The 6779-nt window shown below is 35.1% G+C and overlaps 1 pseudogene; it reads right to left on the minus strand.

The window, feature by feature from the left end:
- The window catches only part of LOC130841570 (zona pellucida-binding protein 2-like), an 88850-nt pseudogene extending 82361 nt beyond the window's left edge, over nucleotides 1–6489 (minus strand).
- Between the last annotated feature and the right edge of the window lie 290 nt (nucleotides 6490–6779).

Below are 6779 nucleotides of genomic sequence, written 5' to 3' on the forward strand. Positions count from 1 at the left end.
TGGTGCCCTTTTGGAAGATCAATTTATTTACAGGTGTATTTCTGAGTTCTGTTCTTTTCCATTGATCTGTTTTTATACCAATAACATATTGTTTTAATTGCTGTATTTTTGTAGTTTATTTTGAAATCAGAAGTATGATGCCTCCAGCTTTGTTCTTCCTCAAGATTTCTTTGGCTATTGGGATCGTCTGTGGTTCCATATGAATTTTAGGATCACTTTTTCTTTTTCAGTAGGAAAAAAAATTGTCATGGGATTTTGATAGGGTTTACATTCAATCTATAGATCACTTTGGGTAGTATGGACAGTTTAACAACTGTAAGTCTTTAATTCATGAACATGAATAGCCTTTCATTTATTTGTGTTTTTCATTTCTTTCAGCAATGTTTTAAGTTTCCAGTATAAAAGTTTTTTACCTCCTTGGTTCGGTTTATTTCTAAGTATTTTATTCTTTTTCATGTTATTGTAAATGAGAGTTTTTAATCATTTCTTTTGGGGGTAGTTTGTTAGTGTTCGGAAATACAGTTGATTTTTTTAAACTTTTATATTGGAGTATAGTTGATTAGCAGGTTCTGATAGTTTCAGCTGCACAGCAAAGTGATTCAGCTATACACATACATGTATCTGTTCTTTTTCAAATTCTTTTCCCATTTAGGTCATTACATAACATTGAGCAGAGTTCCCTGTGCTATATACAGTAGGCCCCTGTTGGCCATCCACTTAAAATACAGCAATGTGTACATGTCAATCCCAAACTCCCCAACCATCTTTCCCCTGGTAACCATAAGTTCATTCTCTAAGTCTGTTTCTATTTCGTAAATAAGTTCACTTGTATCATTTCTTTTTAGATTCTGCATATAAGCGATATCATACAATATTTCTTTCTCTGTCTGACTTACTTCACTCAGAATAACAGTCTCTAGGTCCATCCATATTGCTGCAAATGGCATTATTTCATTCTTTTTAATGGCTGAGTAATATACCATTGCATATATGTACCACGTCTACTTTATCCATTCTTCTGTTGATGGACATTTAGGTTTCTTCCATGTCTTGGCTATTGTAAACAATGCTACAATGAATACTGGGGGGCACGTATCCTTTCGGACCATGTTTTCCTCCATATATATGCCCAGAAGTGGGATCGCAAGATTATATGGTAGCTCTATTTTTAGCTTTTTAACGAACCTCCATACTGTTCTCCATAGTGGCTCTACCAATTTTCATTCCCACCAACAGTGTAGGAGGATTCCCTTTTCTCCATATCCTCTCCAGCATTTATTGTTTGTAGATTTTTGATGATGGCCATCTGACTGATGTGAGGTGATACCTCATTGTAGTTTTGATTTGCATTTCTCTGATAATTAGCAGTGTGGAACATCTTTTCATGTGCCTGTTGGCCATCTGTATGTCTTCTTTGGAGAAATATCTATTTAGGTCTTCCACCCATTTTTTCATTAGGTTGTTTGTTTTTTTGATATTGAGCTGCATGAGCTGTTTGTATATTATGGAGATTAATCCCTGGTCTGTTGCTCTGTTTGCAAATATTTTCTCCCATTCTGAGGGTTATCTTTTCATTTTGTTTATGGTTTCCTTTGCTATACAAAAACTTTTGAGTTTCATTAGGTCCCATTTGTTTATTTTTGTTATTTCCATTACTCTGGGAGACAGATCAAAAAGATATCGCAAAGATTTATGTCAAAGACTGTTCTGCCTATGTTTTCCTCTAAGAGTTTTGTAGCGCCTGGCCTTACATTTAGGTCTTTAATCCATTTTGAGTTTATTTTTGTGTATGGTGTAAAAGAATGTTCTAATTTCATTCTTCTACATGTAACTGTCCACTTTTCCCAGCAATTGATTTTTATATGTTGACTTTGTATCCTTCCATCTTATTGAATTCATTTATTAGTTTCAACAAGATTTTGGTGTGTGCGTAGAGTCTATAGGCTTCACTACATATGAAAATCATGTCATCTGCAAACAAGTAATTTATTTCTTTTCCAATTTGGATGCCTTTTAAATCTTTTACTTTCCTAATTGCACTGGCTGGAACTTCCAATACTATGTTGAATTCACGTGGCTATAGTGGACATACTTCAAGTGTTTTGCCATTAAATATATTACTTGTGGGCTGGTCATGTAAGACCTTTGTTATGTTGAGGTAAATACCTTCTATGCCTAGTTTGTTGAGAATTTTTGTCATGAAGGGATGTCAGATTTTATCAGATGCTTTGTCTGCATCTATTGAGATGATAATGTGATTTTTACTCTTTATTGTGTTAATGTGATGTAGACATTTACTGATTGACATACATTGAACCATCCTTGCATCCCAGGGACAACTCTCAGTTGGTCATGGTGTATTATTCTTTTAATGTACTATCAGATTTGGCTTGCTAGTATTTTGTGGAGGATTTTCTGCATCTATGTTCAATAGGTATAATGGCTTGTACTATTTCTGTCTGGCTTTTGCCTGAGGGTAGTATGGTGGCCACACAAAATGAGTTTGGAAGTGTTCCCTTCTCTTCAGTGTTTTAGAAAGGATTGGTATTAATTCTTCCTTAAATGTTTGCTGGAATTCATCTGTGAAGGCATTTGGTCCTGGACTTTTCTTGGGAGGTCTTTGATTACTGATTTAATCTCTTTTCCACCATTGGCCTGTTCAGATTTTATATTTCATGATTCATTCTTGTTAACTCTTTTTCAGGTTTTTCCCACTTTTAAATAGACGATTTTTTTTAGAGCAGTTTTAGATTCACAGCAAAATTGAGTATAAGGTACAGAGATTTCCCACATACCCCTGGCATCCCCATACACACAGCATTCCCTACTATCAATACCCCCCAGCAGAGTTGTACATTTGTTACCATCAGTGAATCTACATTAACACCTCTTAATCACCATAGTTTATCCTGGATTTACTCTTGGTGTTGAACATTCTATGGGAATGTATAATGACATGTATCCACTGTTATTGTGTGGTTCAATATCATTTCACTGCCCTAAAACTCCTATGTGCTCTGTCATCTCTCCCTTGCCCCAACCTCTGGCAATCACTGATCTTTTTTACTACCTCCATTGTTTTATCTTTTCCAGAATGTTGGAATCATACAGTATGTAGCCTTTTCAAATTGGCTTCTTTCACTTGGTAATATGCATTAAGGTTCCTCCATGTCTTTTCATAGCTTGATAGCTCATTTCTTTTTAGTGCTGAATACTATCCATTGTCTGGATGTACCATAGTTTATTACCCACTTACCTACTGAAGGACATCTTAGTTGCTTCCAAGTTTTGATAATTGTGAATAAAGCTGCTATAAAGATCAGTGTGCAGGTTTTTGTGTAGACATAAGTTTTCAATTCATTTGGGTAAGTAGCAAGTAGTACAGTGGCTGGATCATACGGTAAGAATATGTTTAGTTTGGTAAGAAATCACCAGACTGTCTTCCAAAGTGGCTGCAGTTTTTTGCATTCCCACCAGCAATGAATGATAGTTCCTGTTGATCCACAGCCTTGCCAGCATTTGGTGGTGTCAGTGTTTTGGGTTTTAGGTGTGTAGCGTTATCTCAGAGCTGTTTTAATTTTCATTTCCCTAATAATATACAATGTGGAGCATCTTTTTATATGTTTATTTGCCATCAGTGTATTTTGTATAAAAGTCCTTTATCAGACATGCTTTTTGCAAGTATTTTCTCTCACTCTGTGTTCTCCCACTCTGTGGCTTGTCTTCTCATTCTCTTGACAGTTTCTTCCACAGAGAAGGAGTTTTTAATTTTAATGAGGTCCAGTTTATCAATTGTTTCTTTCATGGATTGTGCCTTTGGTGTTGTTTCTAAAAAGTCATCACCATGCCCAGGGTCCCCGAGATTTTCTCCTATGTTACCTTATAGGAGTTTTATAGTTTTGCATTTCACATTTAGTTCTATGATCCATTTTATTTTTTTGTGATGGGTCTAAGTACTATCTCCCATTTCTTTTTTTGCATGTGGCTGCCTAGCTGCTTGGCATCATTTATTGAAAAAGACTATCTTTTCTCCATTGTATTGTCTTTGCTCTTTTGTCAAAGATTAGCTGACTATATGTACGTGGGTCTCTTTCTGCATTCTCTGTTCTAGTCCATTGATCTGTTCTTTCATAGTGTCAGTCCTCTGACTTTGTTCTTTTCCTTTAATATTGTGTTGGCCATTTTGAGTCTTCTGCTTCTCCATATAAACTTGAGAACCAATTTGTTGCTGTCCACAAAATAACTTGCTGGGATTTTGATGGAGATTGTGTTGAATAGATCAAGTTGGGCTGAACTGACATCTTGACAATATCGAATCTTCCTACTGATGAACATGGAATATCTCTACATTTATTTAATATCTCTACATTTATTTAGTTGTTTTGGTTTCTTTAATCAAAGTTTTGTAGTTTTCCTCATATAGATCTTGTTGCTGATGTTTTTAAAGTATGTACATGGAAACATACACATACTATTTAACAATCATCATATTTAACTTTTTTCCAACTATTACCTTATTTTTATGACTACACTTATATTACATGATAAAATATAACCATGCTATTGGCCAATTTCAGAAAGTTTCCAATAAAAATCAATTAAGTGGGGAAAAATAACTATAAATGATAACAAATTTTGATCAATACTGACATGGAAGAAAGAGTTCTTTGTATATCATTCATCCCCAGTAAGAATACAGTACAATGGCCAGGAGAAATTATACTAACATTAACACCTAAAGCTGGTCACAATTTTGAATCTCTTTTGTGAGGCTAGCATATCGCATAAAATAATTTTTGTTTTTTAAATTTTATTGAACTATAGCTGATTTATGTTGTATTAATTTTTGCTATATAGCAAAGTGACTCAGTTATACAAATATATACATTCTTTTCCATTATGGTTTGTCACAGGATGTTGAATATAGTTCCCTGTGCTATACAGTAGGACCTTGTTTATCCATCCTGTATATGATAGCTTGCATCTGTTAATCTCAAACTCGGAATCCTTCCCTCCCCCACCTCTACCTCCCCCTTGGCAACCACAAGTGTGTTCTCTGAGTCTGTTTCTGCTTCATAGATATGCTCATTTGTATTGTATTTTAGATTCCACATATAAGTGATATCATATGGTATTTCTTTTCTTTCTGATTACTTCACTTAGTATGATAATCTCTAGGTCTATCCATGTTGCTTCAAATGGCATCATTTCATTCTTTTGTATAGCTGAGTAATATTCCAGTGTGTGTATAACACACACATACCGTATCTTCTTTATACCACATTTTCTTTACCCATTCGTCTGTCAGTGGACAGTCTTGGTAAATTTTTTGTTTCTAGGAATTTACCCATTTCTTCTAGGATATCCAAATGTTGATATGTAACGGTTAATAGTCTCATAATCCTGTGTATTTCTGTGGTATCAGTTGTAATAGCTCATCTTTTATTTCTGATTTATCTGAGTCTTCTGTTTTTCTTAATCTAGCTAAGGGCTTATCAATTTTGTTTATCTTTCAAGAAACCAACTCTTACTTCTGTTGATATGTTTCCATTTTTTGTCTATTTCTATTTCTGCTCTAAATTCTCTTACTGATGTATACATTTACAATACTATATTAGGTTTCAGGTATACCACAGAATGATTCAGTATTTTTACAGATTATACTCTATTAAAAGTCATTACAAGATAATGGCTATAATTCCCTGTGCTCTGCAATATACCCTTGTTGCTTATCTGTTTTATACATAGTAGTTTCTATCTCTTAATACCAAGTTTTTGTCATTCATTTTTTTTGTTTCTTCCATTGTGGTCTGATGATTTTCTTTATGAGCATGCTTGTGTTCCTTTCTTGTTAGTTATTATGTGTTCATTGTAGCGTTTTGACCTGTGGTTACCATGGGATTCATATATGTTGACTTATAAACTACATCTACTTGTTTTAAACTGGTAGTCATTTAAGTTCACACTCATTCTAAAAGATCTACATTTTATACTCCCCCCCATTTTGTGTTTTTGATGTCATCTTTTACAATTTTTATGCTCATCCCTTCACTGTTTGTAGATTAAAAGACAAAAGATCACCCATAATATAACATACTGGCATATTTAATTGGTTGATCCTCAGTCCTTACTATGTATGTGCATTACTTTTCCACTTAGAGAAGACCCTTCAACATTTCCTTTAGGGTAAGTTTAACACTGATAAACTCTCTTAGTTTTTGCTTGTCAGATAAGTTCTCTCTCCTTTGCCACCCCACTCAGACTCTGTCCTGGGACCAAGGCAATCGTACCTCCCACAGTTGAACTCTTTCCCTGGTCCCGGCAGCCCTAGATCCAGTGCTGTGATGCTAAGCAGGGCTAGAACATTCACTCACCTCCGGCTGGGGTGCTTGTTGAGGCCACTGAAGGAAACCTGGCAGCCCCTGGAGCAGTCCTCAGTTTGCCCTCTCTGCCTAGCCTCTGGGGTAAGCCAACAGATGTGCTCCTCATGAGCCAAGTCCAGGCTTCCCACAGCCCTCTTGTTAATCCCAGTGGCCCTCTGTATTTTAAAATGTCATGGAAACTAAGCTTTTTTCTATTACATATTTTTTCCAATATCATGAATACCCATTCCAGTTTTCTAATTCTGATAGAGATAATACTACAGTAGTATTCACACTTTGAAATTTAGAACAAAAAATTTAAAGATTAGTTTTTCCTCTCCTTTATCAATTCAGTGAAGCATGGAACTTGCCAATTATTCCATCTCATTTCCCTAGTACAAAACCTTCACAATTCTA

The sequence above is a fragment of the Hippopotamus amphibius genome, chromosome X, assembly GCF_030028045.1.
Source record: "Hippopotamus amphibius kiboko isolate mHipAmp2 chromosome X, mHipAmp2.hap2, whole genome shotgun sequence".
Classification (NCBI taxonomy): domain Eukaryota; kingdom Metazoa; phylum Chordata; class Mammalia; order Artiodactyla; family Hippopotamidae; genus Hippopotamus; species Hippopotamus amphibius.